At 45.5% G+C, this 17,310-nt stretch overlaps 1 protein-coding gene across 1 annotated transcript in view; it reads right to left on the reverse strand.

Moving 5' to 3' along the window:
* The window catches only part of LOC144166457 (glutathione S-transferase 3, mitochondrial-like), a 30,567-nt gene extending 22,099 nt beyond the window's left edge, over positions 1-8,468 (reverse strand). The window contains exon 1 of the mRNA XM_077695968.1: positions 8,316-8,468. The gene's annotated coding sequence lies outside the window, so the exon portion shown is untranslated. The remainder of the gene's footprint in view (positions 1-8,315) is intronic.
* Between the last annotated feature and the right edge of the window lie 8,842 nt (positions 8,469-17,310).

A 17,310-nucleotide genomic window follows, 5' to 3' on the forward strand; every position in this document is an offset into this window, starting at 1 on the left:
CGGCGCGCGTAGCCTAAGGTCGTTTTTCCTGGCGCGGGCGGGTGCAGAGGACGAAAACTTGGCCTTCGCAGCCTGTGTGTGACGTTTAATAAAAAAGTTACCGCACACCAATGCAGGTGAAAGGTAGAAGTAGTTACCGGTGCCGTTAGGGTAGTTACTGGTGCTTTGAATTTTTGACGTAGACTATGCCCGGGGTGATGCATAGTGAATTCATTGCACAGCAGTATTCTTTTTTGTAGTGACGTATGGTTCCAAAGCACAACAAGTTTTCCGGTTTTGTTTTTAAAAATCTCGCACATGTTGTTTGGAACGCACGCAACGCATATTCCGTGCGTTCCAAGTAAGAACCAAATTATGGGAATTCAACCGACCGAAATTCAACCATTAGTAAACACGAAAATACCCACTATGGCGTTTCCTTTTTTATCCTTTAAATGTGCGGTCTTTGACAGATAAAGTTGATGACATGGCAACACTACTTGAAACGTTCGGCGTAACTTTTACCGGGATTATATTAACACAGACGTCGTATACTTCAGCATCTGAAGTGTATACTGTCCAAATGGCTATCGGTAATTCTTCCGCAATAGGCAGGGTAAACGTGCTGGTGCATGCTTGCGTTGGCATGCATGCTTGCATATACAAACGTACCGAGAGACTTCCAGTCTACCATAAATGGACGTGGTCTAAGTAATGTAATAAAAATGTTTACCCGAGTTACGATTGGTATAGTTTTTCACTTGATGTGTTTATTCACTAATATCCCGAACAACTTACGTACAGCCGATGTTGTGCATACAGATATTAGTGATCAGCAGAACTGCTCACCGAAAAAAATAATGCCCTTAATATGTCATGACAACAAATTAGCAAATCTATAAATTCAGAAACAGTCTTTCGAAAAAATACATATATAGAGTCGATAGCGATATGAAAGGCATTGCGGAATATCACGACTTTTTCACTCACGGCAAATAATTTGGTAGCGTGATGGCAGTAGCTACTTGAAACCCCTAAGCATATTAAATAAAACGCAAAAATATGTTGATTCGTACCCGTGGAAGCCTAACAGATTATTTGACTATCTTGTCGCCTGCCTATAAACAATACACGAGAGCTTATCGGTATTATGCTGTTTTCGCACACGCACACACGCACGCACACACACACGCGCGCGCGCACGCACACACACGCGCACGCACGCGCGCGCGCGCGCACGCACGCACGCACACGCACACGCGCACGCTCGCACGCACACAACGGATACCCAGAGCGTTCGAAACAACTTAAAAGGAAAAAAAAAAGCATATTTTCGCGCAGCGGTATCGCGCGAAAATGATGTAACAGCGAAAACAGAATTCAGCACGCTGGCATTCACTCTGTCCGAGATGACAGAACCCTTCTCGGCATTCGCCTTTCAAGCAAATGACCCCTAAAGCTGCGTGCAAAGGCAATCGTGGGTGTTAAACAACGTACGTTAAACAACTTTGTACTTGTAGGATCGAGTCAAAATACATAGACCCTATATTAAAGTTTTCTATCCCGAAAACGCGACAACGAAGGCTGATTTACAACTCATAGCGCAGGCAGCGTCGGCCAGACGAGCCTCGCTTCAACCTTAGGCTAACGGCGCCGCCTCGCGGCGTGTGTCGGAGTTAGCAAAATTACACCGCTCCCCTTGTTTCCGCGCCGAATGGGACGGCCGGAGCAACGGCGCGCCGCCGGCAGCAAATCGCGGAGGCCACGAAAAAACCGACCGGCCCGGTCAAAAACCCGGTAGGTGGCAACCCTACAGTAAAACATCGTTCTGGAAGCCCTTCGAGGTGCACGAGTCTGCGCGGCAAAAGGCCAAAACGTAACTCCCAAGAACCCTTCAGAAGGCAACACAAAATCTGTAGAAAGAAATTTTCGCTCTACGATGATTTGTCCGCGAGCGCTATTGGCGGTGAGCGCGAACACAGGCGGCGCTGCGAAGCGCGCCTCCGTGACGTCAGCTTAGGGATTCTCGCATTTGTCGTCTGCTTCACTCAGGATCGCTCTCCCTGCTGTTTCTTTGCGCTCGGTCAACGTCTGATGCTTGTCCGCACCAGAATTGGCGTGTGGGTAACTTTTTATCATAATAATAAGCTTAAAATCGCATACACTAGCTCATGGTGTCAATTAAAGTATAGTTTTGGATACCGCTACGGGAGAAACATTGCCGGCGCCACCCCATTCCTTGCGAAGCCGGTCCTGTGCGGAGAGCGAAGAGTCAGAGATAGACGTCAGCTTCTCATGTAAGCATTCGAACAAAAGGAACAGTCAGCTGCTAATAACCGACAACAGCGAAAATGGAAGACCAAAACAAATTCTAGGCCTTCAGAGCTGTCGGCTTTGGCGGAAGGCATCACGATTCCCGGTAATCATATGTAAGGTAAAACAGTTTTTGCAACCTTGCCGAACGCTCGAACGCGTTTTGTCACATCACTTTACGTTGTCAAGTCATGAAAGTTTGCCGACATGCACTATAGACTGCAAAAACTGTAGGTTGAGTTCCAACTAACCCAGTGTGTATATACGCGCGTGCTGATTCTATACCAGGCATCTAACCAGTACGGAGGTTTATTGAGCAAAACGAGTCACGTCTTCGTTAAATTTATAGTAACACATATATGTTAAGACCTGGAGGGATATTTCGGAACATTTTGCACAACCATATCTTCCCGATATTTGGATATGCGTTATAGGAAAACTGCACTCAAGAGGAGGAGGAGGAGTAAGGGGAGGAGGGGAAAACTTTGTTTAACAATAAAATCGATCTGGTAAGTGGCCCGGGTCCTCAGTCCAGGACAAGAGAGTAAAAGTAATTTTCTTCAAATCATAGAACGCCATCCCGAGTAGAATAGGATTTGTTCTTCGCGCCTGGAAGGGTTGAAAAGCAACAAAGAGCTACTTGGAATTCTTCTGTTTCGAGTCTTGTAATATGTGCAGGTATACTATTTATTACGTTAGTTAGCGAGTATATCATGCCCTCAACACCGTAATCATGTCATCATTGTTCGAGTTGAGAGTCAGTTCGTTATGGTAACGATATAATTACGATAGAAATTCGGAGCGCGAAAGCCTCCTTCGAGTACTGTGGACCACGTTGTTTAGGGCGCGATCGCGGTGGCGTAGCACAAACCTTCTCATTGTATTTGCGTGTGAATAAACAAAGCACGCTGCGGATATGCACCTTCTTGCACGCAGCCGTAATGAAAGCCAATTTGTGAAGAAGGGAATGTATGCCATACAAAATGAAGGAAATATCCACACTACGTTTGTGAGGCTCCCAAACATCCCGAAACCTCCTAATAAGAAGTTGGTGACGGCGCAGAAAAATTAATGCGTTGGGCAGAAAAAAAAGCAAGAAACATTAATCCGATACAAGACAACAACGAAAGAAACAGAAGAAAGCCGCTTTATTTCCTGCTGTGCGATGAGCGTGTAGAGGCCGCTGCTTCGTACGTAGTATTAGACTGCTGAGTCTTCATAGGAGCATCTCAAAAATGCTGCAGGGAAGCCTACGCATTTTGAATACTTATCGAGAAGCTCTGATCGCTGATCCTCGCGAATAAGCAAGAAAGGACGAGTTACACACGATCTTCTGACCGATACTCTGAAGAAAGTTGTTCTCTATCTCTTCGTGTGTTGCAAACTTGTGGGGGATACAGCTTCAAATTATTCGGATGCGTCAGTAGCTGGCAAAATAACTGAGTCGCTAGAAATACGCTTTTTAACCGCTCTAAAGCAACGAAGCGGGCGATTTCTAGCCCAGGCACTGTTGCCCCTCACAAGCGGAGTGTAGCAGACGACAGCGGCGCGAATCCCTAAGCCGACGTCAGAGCCAGGGGGCGCCACTCAAAGATCTCACCGCCAATAGTGTGAAACAGAAACATATACAGCTTCGCTGTAATATTATTAAGATAAGCAGGCATTAAAGTTACAAGAACTAAAGCACAGCAGACAAAAATAACAATTGCCAAGCATACGTTGCAAAATAGTAATTTTTTTTTAGTGTTGGGCGGAGCGTAGGGCGATTCTGCCAACAATATTGTGTAGGGCGATGTAGCGCTTTTTCAGGCGCGGGCAAAGGCGCTGTGCTCTGCGACCTCGACGGAGACCCAAGAATCAGTCCAGAAGAAATAATGCGCTGGAGTGAAGGCCATCAAAACCAGACTGCAGGAAAGCAGGACGGTCGACATCGTTATCGCAAATAAATTACAATGTCCCGTCCTGGTTGAGCCCTCCCACTCGAGACAGGGGTCAGTCAGATCCTCGGCGCCACTGCTGATAGGCGGAGAAGCGGCTTTTTCACGATTAAACGCGGCTGAAGGCCTGACGAAACAGTGGCCGCCCTCACACGCGTGCGGTCTTTTTTGTCGCATGCCCGTCGAAGATCAGACAGCGTCCGTCCAGGTATGTACTACGTGCCACATACGATGCGACCAACTCTCAAAACGGCCGAGCGGAGGTCACGCATTCCACCAAGGCCGCGTCTCAGAGCCGCGACCACTCGCTCGGAAACGGAATATGCCATCATCGTCCGCGCGTCCTTGGGTCTAACGATGGCTGCCGACTCTGTCGACGGGCGAGATTTTTCCTCGTAGCCGTGACGACTGGCACGTGCCTGCCGGATATAGCCCGTTGTGGACTTCGCCGCAGGTCAATTTTGCTAGCGGAATACACGGGAGCTGACGGGCCAGAAAAAGATACGCTGGGAGCGAGGTTAAAATAACTGTTCCCGTTTCTCAAAACCCTTCGCAGGCTATGCTGCAATGCTAATGCCACAACGGCCCGAGAACGGGGACAGCAGGGCCCGGGCAGAGATGTCATCACGGTCACTTTTATTTTCATTCTTTGCCTCTATTTTTCCCACTACACCGCATACTGCGAGTGTTAACCATGTCTGGACAAGTAACGTTCGCAGGATTTCATTACCAAGGGGGGAGAAGGGGGGAAGGGGGGGAAGCACACACAAAAAAAAGGAAAAGAAACAAAACACAAAATGACGCAAATCGTATCACATCAATTCAACATTAATAAAAAATAGTAGCGATGCTATGGGGATGACCTCTCGAGTGTTCCGCTCATACAGGAACGTGGGGCTAATCGCCCGGGGGGGGGGGGGGGGGGGATTTTCAATTTTGTCCATTTCATGTGCGTTTCAAATTTAAGTGTCCGTTTCAGGCGAGCCCTGATTGGCTGAAAGCAGACGACCGTGTGACGCAACGCAAGCAAGGTTTCTGCAGAGGCCTCGCTAGTGTACAGACGTCACGACTAAAACAGGTGCGAAATGGTCATTTTGAAGCGGACAAGGTCAGAATTCCGCCCCTGATAAGGTGGCGCGTAGCTTGTGACAAAAATAGCGCTGCTTCACGACAGGTAGAGTTAGCGCCTCGTCCATTCCCTTAGATCCACCCACCCCCTTCAGCGCTCTCGAAAATTTGAGGGTGAAGAGGGGAGGGGGGGAAGGGGAAGATCATGAAGAGAAGCAGTCACTGCAGTTACTAAATAGCTATATTTAGTGACACTAGTTATGAAGTTCATAAGAAAGCGCGGAATCGAGGTCGACGCAGTATATATCAAACAGGACAACGATCATGAATATCATGCGTGCATAAAGTGCATGCGTGAGTGCGCCTAGCTATAATGCAGCTTACTTTCTGACGAGACGAGACAGGCGCACCGCGAAACCTTAGCGAGTAATAGCATCACATAAGCAATAACAAACAAACAAAAAAGCGTAACAAGATATTTCCGTTTTCGGAGCTCAATTGAAATGAATCGGCTCTATTAGAATAAGCAAAAAAAAAAAAAAAAAACAAAAAAAAAAAACACGTGGTGCAAGGCGGAGAAACAGCAGAGCCTGCGGCCCCTCTACTTCCGTCGGAGACCCGGCTGCTGTACCTATAAACGTTGGCTGTACCTCGTGTGGATTTCCAAACTTGCCGCTGAAAGTTCTGCATCACTGGCAGGCCCGGACTGTTCTATTTGCAGGCTCTCACGTCTCTCCCAAGAACTCGCTAAAACCGGCGGCAACCGACTTCGCCAACTCGGCGTCTCTCCTCCCCACTTCCGGCGCGAACGCACGTGAACTGGCGAGGAGAACAGCACGCGAGAGATGACGCCACGAACGCTGGGCAGAGTGTCAACGAAGGTCGAGCTGGCCGACGCCGGGCGCGCCTCACGAGGCGCATGGGCACGTGCGCCCGGTGTCTTTCTTTGTGTATTTATTTTCTGGTAAACTAAAAGATTAAACAGATCTGCTGTTAAAACCGAAAAAAAAAAAAAACGTTTTAACTTCCTGCAGAGAGGCTGACGACTGCAGACGAGGGATACGTTGTGAAACGTTGAAGCCTCAAAGTCATAAAGGCGCATAAAAGTTCTTTATAAGCGGTATTTCGACATAAGCGGGTTGGAACCACGCGCAATTATTAATGACCGCAGTGACAATTCGAATAAAGTAATTTCCTTATACCGCTCCGCCCAGACACGGAAACTCGCGGGCATTTCAAATTGGTAGTCCATGAACTTCGCAAGTGACTTCGTACACGGCACAGACTAGCAGAGGACTAATGCGCCAGTATATTCATGAATGTCAATAACAGTTAACAGTCTTCGAAAGCAGCACATGACACCGCATTCAGCTCCACGAAATCATCACGACATCGCCCCACAAAAGCTGCCCATAACTAGCGATCACCAGTTCCATCGACTTGGGCATGCGAAAAAGAAAATTCCATCATTCAAATGCGGTCGTGTTTTGTTTTTCCACGAGTTTTACCTGACATAACTGCAGCCAGCCTGAAACCGAACGAATGGCTTAATTTAAAAACAGCACACGCGAGGGCACAAGTCTGCGTTTTTACAAGGAAGACATCCAAGGCTGCGATGGTAATGCCAGTAACGCCCTTTCGTGTGACGTGTCTGTCCGTATCCTGGCTTAAATAAACCTCACTGAAACGACGACCCTACGAAGTTTCATGCCCCACAAAAACACACAAAAAAAGAAAAACAGAATAAAATAAAATAGGGTACGTGATCTATATAAAAAAAAGGCAGACTGGTAAGTCAAAATAGGTGATATATAGTCAGACTGGTATATAAATTTCCTCTTTAAAAGTTGCCATTAGCGAAAATAGAGGGGAAAAAAAAAAACGGTGAGAGAACCAATGACCAGTAGAACTGAAAGAAAGAGCTGATCTAGAACAGCAACAACAAAAAAAAAAAACTAAGAGTTGGATGCGCCTGGCCTAACCCGCCTTTCTTTTCTGGGTAGTCCGCTTATTTTTCAGCCAACACTTCGTAGGAATGCGCATTCGATATCCGACGCCGCTCCGCAATCACGCGATATCAGCGCAAGGTTACGCAATCTCGGATACCCATTGCGTTTCGTATTCCCTCACGTAGGACACAGCGCACATCCGACCTGCCTCATCGCACAATGGCAGCTCCAAACAGGGCAAAATCGGACGTGTACGCGCCTAGTTTGTGACATTTTGACGTGAAACGCGCAACGGCGGCACAACGAAGGGGGGAATTCAACAAACACAAAAAACTGTGAACGAAAAACTGTGGACTGGTGAACTTTTTGCTGAATGTTAACTTTTTGTTAAGTGAGAAGAGTGAAAATAAAGCTTTCAAGTTCCCTTCATCCGCGGTGCAATTAAGTTCCTAATGTCACGCCCGTAATATTCTTTTTTGCAAATTTGAAAACGAAAGCACTCGCGCCAATAATTGGACGCACCGAAAAGGAACGTAACAGAACGGACATTTTCTACGGACACAAACAACATCCCCATAGGGCTGTACTTTGAATTCTTTGCACAAAAAGCCACTAAGAATGAAAGAAAAGCCCGCTTTCAGCGTACGCAGATACAACCATTGAGGATGGATACAACTGAGCCGGTATTACACGTCTACGGAAAACATCTTTGAGCCTTACCACTAGCTGATATGGGGGATGGGTGCTGAAGCACCTGATATAATTACAGGGCGATATTGCATGATTGCATGCGGTCGAACCTTGCTCTTATGGTACACAGGACAGTTGTCAGGGGAGTAATCAACGAGGTTACGTTACGCGCAGTTGTTTCGACGCAAAGCCTCGCGCTGTTCAAAATCACGCACGTGTTTTTGAAAACAAATGCGCTCACGGCCCCGCCTACCCCATTGGACCAACGCAAGGCGTCACTGAAGGCGCCGCACGAGCTCTCATTTCAAAGGGACTTTACGCTCGACTACGAATCCGACAAATTCACGCGGAGATGGCAAGTATTGGGCTCTGAACTTACGTAGCGATGACAGCAAAACGGTACTTGGAGACGAACGTCGCGTCAGGCCTTCGCAACACAAGCGAATAACAACACAGGACTGGCAGGACTGTAACACAGAACAGACTGTAATGATCGTAACAACGGAAGCGAGGACAATTAGCCTTCGAAGGACGACGCAAGCTGGCGCTAGTGTGCGGCTAAAAATGAACCTATTCATCAACTACCTCCCAAAATTTTATAAGCCACTTAAATGAGAAGAATATATTTTGCAAGTTAACATTTTGATTATTTGTGCTAGCCTTAGATGGTAAGAAAAAGAAGTGGCCTTTTCTGACGCGACATCTGGCGGCGGACGGGGGAAACGCCGTGGGGCATCCCAGTGGGACTGCGGACTGCGGTCCTTCCGGATTTTGGAGATTTTTAATCGCTTCGATCGTGCGATGTGTCGACGAGGAATGTGACCCCGGCCCAAGGAAGGATGGAGCTGTCGCGCTGTAGGATCAGGCGGACTGGATGCAATGCCCTGAAAAGCTGTTAGTACTTTCTTCGCATGCTGCACGGCGGCCGCGAACCCGCGCGCGCGCCGCCCGGTCGCATTGCGTATGTCTTTCTAATCGCTTTCCGTTCGCCCAGCCCTCCTGTCAAACGCGCGACGCCGTCCTCGCACGCGCCTCCCAGCCAGCGCACGCGGGAGCCCGCGTATGCAGCAATGGCTCGCGGAGATTTGGGCCCCGGACTCACGGGGAGGGAGGAAAACGCGGAGAAGGAGCGGGTCGCTGAGAAAAGGCCCGGAGCTCATCTTCTCTACACGGGTGGGACGGGTCGCTCGCGCGCTCGACTCCATTGAAGCAATCGCGTCTTTCCCCGCTACATCGGGCGCTGCGAGGAACGCTTCTCGCGTTGCGTTTGCTCCTAACCGCGTACTCTGAAGCACGTACCGTTATCCCTCGTCGACGGCCCGCGTGCGCGGTTCTTGGTTTCGAGAGGGTCGAGCGTTCCGAACCTTTGCGACACACCGGAGAAGGGTGCTACACGATCGCGATGTCGGCGCTTACACCTAATGCACGCAGCGCTCGCGGTTGCAAAACCGAGCTCGCGACCATCTCTGCGGTCGCCTCGGGACCGCATCCTTCGTGCCCGAGGGAGGAGTATTACGTCGACCTTTCCATATATACATGCGCTTTGCTCCGGCCGCGCGGCGCGCGTACGCGAGACGGGCTTTGTGTTCCATCGATTTATATTGTCGCCTGCTTTCGTTTCCCTCTCTTCCTCGGGCCCCGCACCGTCAGGTTTCTACTGCACAGTGGGGCTGATTTGGGCCGACGGTGACTGTGTATTCATAACCCCACTGCAACCGCCCAAGAACTCGTCGACCAGTCACCACCAGGTCCACTTCTGCCGCCACCAGGTACTCGGCTTGTTCAGGCAAGTTGACCCACTTTTTTCTGCGCTGCACCTGGGTGCAGAGCATACTTACCGCACTTACATTTTTAAGAACTATTGCGTGTATGTATTCCTAGCCTCAGGAATGCGAAATACGGCAAAGTGAGCCGAGTTTTCTTTTTCTTTTTTTCCAGTGCTAGTGCGAAGTACGCCTCGCGGGATCATATTTGCTTCCCTGTTCGCGTCCGAAGCGCGCATATTGGCACGCGTACGCAAGCACTGAATAATTTATGGGACAGTTTTTATTCGCTGTGGGCTATAAAAAACACAACCTCATGGATGTTGTAAGCTATCTCGCGTCGTTTCTTTTCCTCCTCTTTTTTTTTTTTTCTTTTCTGCACGGATCGATATCTCAAATCGCATATCGATGACCGCTATAGAGCATGAGCTGGCGGACGTGTTATCGGCTCTCCTCGAAAGAGAATCACACGGCGGTTTGAGCGTGATGATCAGATGCCGTTTTTTGCAAATGTGGTTTTTAACGGGGTTTCCTATTTACGTGGCTGGATTAAACCGACGGCGGCGTTCCGTGACGAAAGACCGCGTAGTTTCGGAAAGCGTACTTTACCGCAATACAGAGCGTCGTGCGGGAAAGTATCTCCTCCAGGGAGAATTGTAGGTCTGTTTGTTTCGTGCTTCTTCCGGATTATGTTGAATGAACGCTTAAATGTTGGTGGCTGGGCGCGGAAGGATATGCATGATAAATTAATGTAACTACTTACAAAGCTGGAGTTTAACTACTAAGCCTACAATAAACATAATGTATAATACGCATTGGAACACTTAAGGTTGCTCGTGTACTTCTGTTGATGAAAATGTGACCGCACCTTTCAGATTTTTGTCACTGCAGTTTGAATCTTCGAGAATCAGTTGGGCACGCTGTCGTGTTGTGCAACTGTTCGCATTTAAATACAAATATCTTATTTTGTGAGATGGAAGTGTTGATGTGAAATAAAGGGACTGAGGACTTAGACTTCAGTTAGTGGGATGAGATACCTCGTGGTCTACTTTGACAGTTTCGTGATAATTGTGGATGTGCCATATTAGCATGCTGAACTACCATGTAATGCACTGCACTACACCCAGCATCACATCATTGTCATATACATCAGTATCAATGGAAGTACGTAACCGGCATTTTCATTTTTTGATGATAGTATACTGCGGTCATGAAGGACCATGCAGGTCGGATACATCAGTACATATAGAAATACATATAATACATTTCACTTCCATAAAAAGCAGGAAAATGTCAAGGAGACAAACAGAAAGGAACTCTACCCACAAAATACCCTGGGTGCGCAAATCAATGTTCCCTCATTTGAAAAAAAAAAAAAAAAGACTATGCGAACATACAAAAAAAATGTGACGAGCTATCAGTGCATTCCTAAATCAGTGAGTAGTGCATTTTCAAAAGCCCTTGCAGATTGTGACGAAAGATTTTTTTCAGACAGTGAATTCCAATCATTAATGGTTAGTGCATAAAGATTAGTGCACGTTTGGTAGGGAAGTAAATTACATGCATGCCGATTTCTCAATGTGTGTGACAAAAATGGTTGCACATATGCGCACGCATTCACATTCAGTTTGTTGTGATAGAGCAAAAATAAAATTTCAGTCAGGCTATTTTCCTGCGCTGCTCTAGTGTTGGAGTCTTTTTTGCCAGCATTATGGATGGCGGTGAATCTGTTCTCTTACATTTGTTAAATATGAAACGAACTGCTTGTCTCTGTATCATCTCGGGGCTATGCTTATCTTTTTGATAGTACGTATCCCAAACTACGCTTGCATATTCAATTTTAGGCAGAAAAAAAATGTTTTAGGCAAGAAATTTTGCATCGGATGACGCATTTTTTATTTGTGCCTAAGTAAGCCGAGTTTCTGGGTTGCTGCTTTACAAATCTTTTCAATCTGCGAGGACCACGTAAGTTTGTTCGTGATTGTCAATCCCAAATATTTGTATTCTGTGGCTTCTGTTACGCTGTCGTTATTAATTTTATACGTGAATAAGAATGGTTGTATTTTATTTGTTATGCAAAGCAGCACAGTTTCCTCGAGGGTTCAGGGACATCGACCATGTTGTGCACCATTCGTGAATTTTTGCTAGGCTACTATTAAAAAAAATTTGGTCGTTCTGGCATGTCGCTTTTTGAAAATCAAACAATTGTCAAGCAAACAACCCTATTTGAACATCAGGACACAGAGCAAATTTGGTCGTTCTGGCATGTCACTTTTTGAAAATCAAACAATTGTCAAGCAAACAACCCTATTTGAACATCAGGACACAGAGCAGTGGTGATATCATTCACATACACCAGAAAAAGAATGGGTTCCAAGACGCTCCCCTGAGGCACGCCACTAACTCCACTACATGCTCTTAAAGGTGGAATAATTGCCCATGTTCTGTTATGATAATCATGGGAAATGTCAATTTGTAGGAAATGTGAAATTGAATTCTGCTAGTCTATCCCTCACTTGATTGCACTAGAACGTACTTTTGCATTGACACATGGGCAGTGAATGCACTCAGATAGTAGACACGCGTGTAACTCCCTGAGATAATTAGCAATTATGCGATGGGAGGTCTGTATATGTACAGCTGCTTTCCCCTCGTACAATTTACTGTAATTGCAGCAGGGCTGAGGAGGTCAGCATTTGGGCACCTACTCTAAGTTGAAAGATATTCCATCTTGTGCTTTTATGGGACGCTGCTCTTCAAACAGCTTCCTTTAATTTTGAAGTAAACTCTGTGTAACTTGTCAGTCTTGCTGCATTTTCCCCACTGATTTCAAATATGGCATTGGTTTTTGAGCGAGTCAGTTAGTTACCAATGTAATTAGAGATAATTAGCAATTTTTGGATGGACAGCAGACAACACAGTGTAGGCGTAAAACTGTAATCTTTATGTTTTCCAATACTGTGAACCCTGGTGAGTGCAATAGGATAATCTGTTTTTTGATGCTCACTTGGAATTAATTTTACAGCTCATTACACCTTGGTGGCCTCAGTGGCAAGGAACCATTATGAATGCCCATTTCAAACACCAAAGTTTAATAAGCTGTAAAATTAGTTCCAAGCGATGCATCAAAAAACAGATTGTCCTATTGCACTCATGAGAAAACACAGATTACAGTTTTATGCCTACACTGTTTTGTCTATTGTTCCTCCAAAAATGTTTAATTATCTCTAATTATCTTGGCAACTAATTGACTTGCTCAAAAAATAATGCCATATTTGAAATCAGTGGAAAAAAAGTAGCAAGGCTGACAAGTCTCACAGAGTTTACTTACAAATTAAAAGAAATTGTTTTCAGAGCCATGTCCCTGGAATGGTGGAGTGAGCCCGTCCATCAATGCGCGGATATTTCTCGTGATCTCACAATAATTTGTAAGTTGATAGAATAGTCGAGAGTTTTTAAACCTCACCTGTGACACTTCGGATGTGTTGAAGTTTTACACTTCGCGTTATTACTAAACACCTTTGATGCACCCCATTTTTTAAACGAAAACACGACCGCACAGCTATAATATGACTTCCTAAACTTAATGATTCAAAGTGCCATCATCATTACGTTAGCAGTGCACGTCTTTGCGCAATGCAGATGTAATTTTCTGGGGAGGGGGGGGGGGTGCACTCGATTGATTAAAATTGACCCTCTCTCATACGGGAGCCTGCGCATGCCTATGCAGCAGTTATATAATAAGAAAGCATAGGAAATACAGGCAGCTCACCAGATGCTTTCTCATACGTATGATGCCGTAGGACTAATTCAAACAATTGTCTAATTCCAACAGCGGCATTTGCACATTGAAATAGTATTGGGGAATCAAAGTTTGAAATTTTTTTGTCTGACATTGAAAGTAATGTCATAGTAGCGGTAATGTGGCCAATGAACGGCTATGAGGTAATTAGAAGAATAAGAATGGGGTGGAGTGCATTTGGCAGGCATTCTCTGATAATGAATGGCAGCCTACCATTGTCGCTGAAGAAGAAAGTGTATGACAGCTGCATCTTACCGGTACTCACCTATGGGGCAGAAACATGGAGGCTCACTTAGAGGGTTCAACTTAAATTGAGGACGACTCAGCGTGCAATGGAACGGAAGATGATAGGTGTAACATTAAGGGACAAGAGACCAGAGTGGGTCAGGGAATAAACGCGTGTTAAGGACATATTAGTAGAAATTAGAAAAAAGAAATGGGTGTGGGCAGGGCATGTAATGCGAAGGCAAGATAACCGTTGGTCATTAAGGGTAACAGAGTGAATCTTTAGAGAAGGCAAGCGTTGCAGGGGGCGGCAGAAAGTTAGATGGGCAGATGAGATCAAGAAGTTTGCGGGGATAAATTGGTCGCAGTTAGCACAGGACCGGGGTAATTGGAACTTCATGGGAGAGGCCTTTGCCCTGCAGTGGACGTAGATAGGCTGATGATGATGATGACGATGATGATGCTGATGATGAGGTAAAACTCATTGAGTCAGCCTTTCGCTACCGCAAGACGGCATTTGAAATCAAAAGAATTGTGAACAAATACCCCTCTGAGGAGCATGTACAAGTCATCCAACTCTTGTCAGTTTTGCTGTCTGAGCAAAAAATAAAGTTGCGCTGCATAGAGTTATTAAAGGGTGAAATGCTGTGCAAGGATTGCTCACCATTTACTGACTAAGCCTCTTGGTGCCAGTTCAGCGTACTGAATGCCCGTCTTAAATTAAGCTACAACATCCCGAAGTATGTCACCGAGCCCTTGATCCGTCATATTACTATCACAGAAGGAGCGGGTAATTTGAAATCTGGACCTTTAAAAACCACTTCCTTAGTTATTCAGTTGCTTGTTATCCCTGCAATGCCCAAACAATGAAAACAATATAGAAAATTCTAATTCTTTATTACATTGTAGATTGTGACTCAAACAAGACAGAAACGCGCCGAAAATTTTTTTCTCCTACAGTTATAAAATTACATATTGTATCATAAACGCATAAAAAGTAAGTGTATATATACCTACATATGTAATGTAGGTGTATAATGTAGCATATACCTGTTTAACATCTAGGTATATGCATACCTGCATATTAAGTAGGTTTATATTGTGTCACATACTCCACAAAAAGTGTATCATACACCCATTGAAAGTAGGTGTAGACAAGCCGGGCACACTTACGATGAAGGAATACATCTTTCAAACTGCATTTGGAACTTCATGCGGCCAGTTATCGAGCTATAGTTTTTTCTCAAAGGCTTAGGAGGGATCAGAAATGATAGAGTGGGCATATCTTGGTGGTTGAAAGGCCCAGGTGCCAGCGAAAAAATCCGAAAGATGGCGTATCTTATATGATACGGTGGGCATTACAGGGTAATCTTGAGTGCCTGACATGTTTTGGCGTCGAAGACTAGGGCTACCTTGAACGGTGCATTTCAAGTAATCAGCGAGCACTTGCGCGGAAAAATGGCAGACTGCTTATATGGACGCAAGGCCAAGTCAGAGCTGGCCGTGTAATACCAGCTTGTTCACAGTGTTACATTTTGCACTTCTGTTCAGCGCACTCTGACTGAGTTGATGGTGACTAATCTTAGGGATAAAATTTAGCTTCTTGGCCTATTCCCCGCACGTACAAACCAGGGACGGGCAAATATTCGGTGTTGTTGAATATTCAATCGAATCTCTTTCTATTCATTATTCGCTTCGATTTGAATGCATCTACAGTTGAACTGCATCATAACGATGTAGTATTTGGACTGCAAATTAGTTCGTTATAATCGATATTCATTATAACAGTAGAGGTAAAAATCGGCTATAACAAATTGACAATTTGGCTCGCGCAAAAATGCATGATACAAGAATGCATGTTTTGAGGTTTCAAACCCACTATACACAAGGTAAAACTTACCTTTCTCTTTGTTGCATTTCGAGCTCAATGAACTGGAACATGAGTACGTGAAATTACAACAGAACAGAGTTCACTTGACAAAACAGGACTGCGTCCTTATTCATTTAATGAAGGATGTGATCTTCGTCTGGTGGATACTCACAGCACTGAGCAGCATGAAGTTTTCCAGTGTCCACGGACAGAAGGGCCTTTATACTTCTGCAGTTTAGGACTACGGGGGTTTTTTCCAATTAGCTTCTCAGTCTCCTCATCAAATATTTCTTCGTTATATCCGATATCGCGCGGCTGTCACGGTTTCAGTTTCGTTATAAAAGAATAGGTGTCATAGAAATAAAGTGTGACCAACCAAAGTCTGTATTCAGTTCGCTATAGCCAATAATTCGCTATATCAGTGTTTGTTATAACGAGGTTCAACTGTATTCGATATTTTTGAATCAATCGGCGCTCCTGAATAGGCAGCCCGTGTGCAAGCAATGACAGGAAAGCTTGACCGGAAAGCCAAGCTTTCCGGTCAAGCCTTCGGAGATGTCATTCCAGGCTTGTTGCAAGACCCACCCCCCGATGCGGTCATTACTGTAATCAGTGCCAAGTTGTTGCCTGGCGTAGAGGTTCGACGAGCGCTCGGCCGCAACCACACTTTCCGTTCCAAGGTGGCACTCAAAGGACACCGCTGCCTCCATAGCGGCACCAAGGTGGTGCACTTGTACTGCCGGTTCGATACGGAATAGGGAAATACTGTTCAAAATGGTGGCCTGTAACTTGTGCTCTGGTTGGCTACGGCCGCTGATACTGGTGGCAATAAAACTCTCGAGCCAACACTGTTTAACTTTTCTATTTTGAGGACAAATGGTTGCGTTTGAATACAAGTCTTCTAATCTAAGATCTCCTAATCTAACCCATCTCTTTTGTAGTTATATTTTTTAGTATCTCCTTAGAATTTAGTAAATTGGAATCTATATAAATACGGCAGCTTACTTCATGAGCTGTGACAGCTTACTTCATGAGCTGTGACAGACAAGTGACAGACCACTTGGGCACTCCTGTGCACCCAAGGTCTCTGGGAGTAGTGGAGGAATCATGGCGGCCGACTCTTTACCCAGCCCTGGCCAAGGTGGCACGAAAGTACTTTTTAATTCCTGCCACAGAGGCGAGGAGTAAGCGGCCATTTTTGACAGCAGGAGGTGTCAGCAGCCGGCGAGAGCTGCTTCTCCCGGAACATGTGGAACAACTATTATTTCTTGACGAAAACTTGTGAATACACTAAAGGAAAGCTCTGCATGTAATTTCTGAACAAATGCTCAACTGGTAATATTAGAATAGGCAGAATCTGAGCTAGTTGGATCATACTTGAATTAATACTGGTCATCCTAAAATTGAACTGGTGTGCAGACAATGACAAAAAACGAAGCACAAGTCAGCACTTGTGCATCGTTTCTTGTCATTGTCTGCGTACCCAGTTCAATTTTAGGCTGACCAGTATTAATTCAAGTGTGGTAATATTGTCACAAAATTCTGTGCCTACGTGAGTTCCAATTCCTAGTTGGTCACAATTTGCTCATTTTTCTGTGCAATTTGTTATGTGCACCATTTGAACTATTCGATTCGAAATTGTTCTACCGATCACTATTTACTTCACTTTGCATTGAAAATTCGCTATTCGCCTATCCCTAGTACGAACATCGCA

The sequence above is a fragment of the Haemaphysalis longicornis genome, unplaced genomic scaffold, assembly GCF_048455015.1.
Source record: "Haemaphysalis longicornis isolate Haplotype H1 unplaced genomic scaffold, Haemaphysalis longicornis Haplotype H1 scaffold_171, whole genome shotgun sequence".
In the NCBI taxonomy this organism is placed as follows: Eukaryota; Metazoa; Arthropoda; class Arachnida; order Ixodida; family Ixodidae; genus Haemaphysalis; species Haemaphysalis longicornis.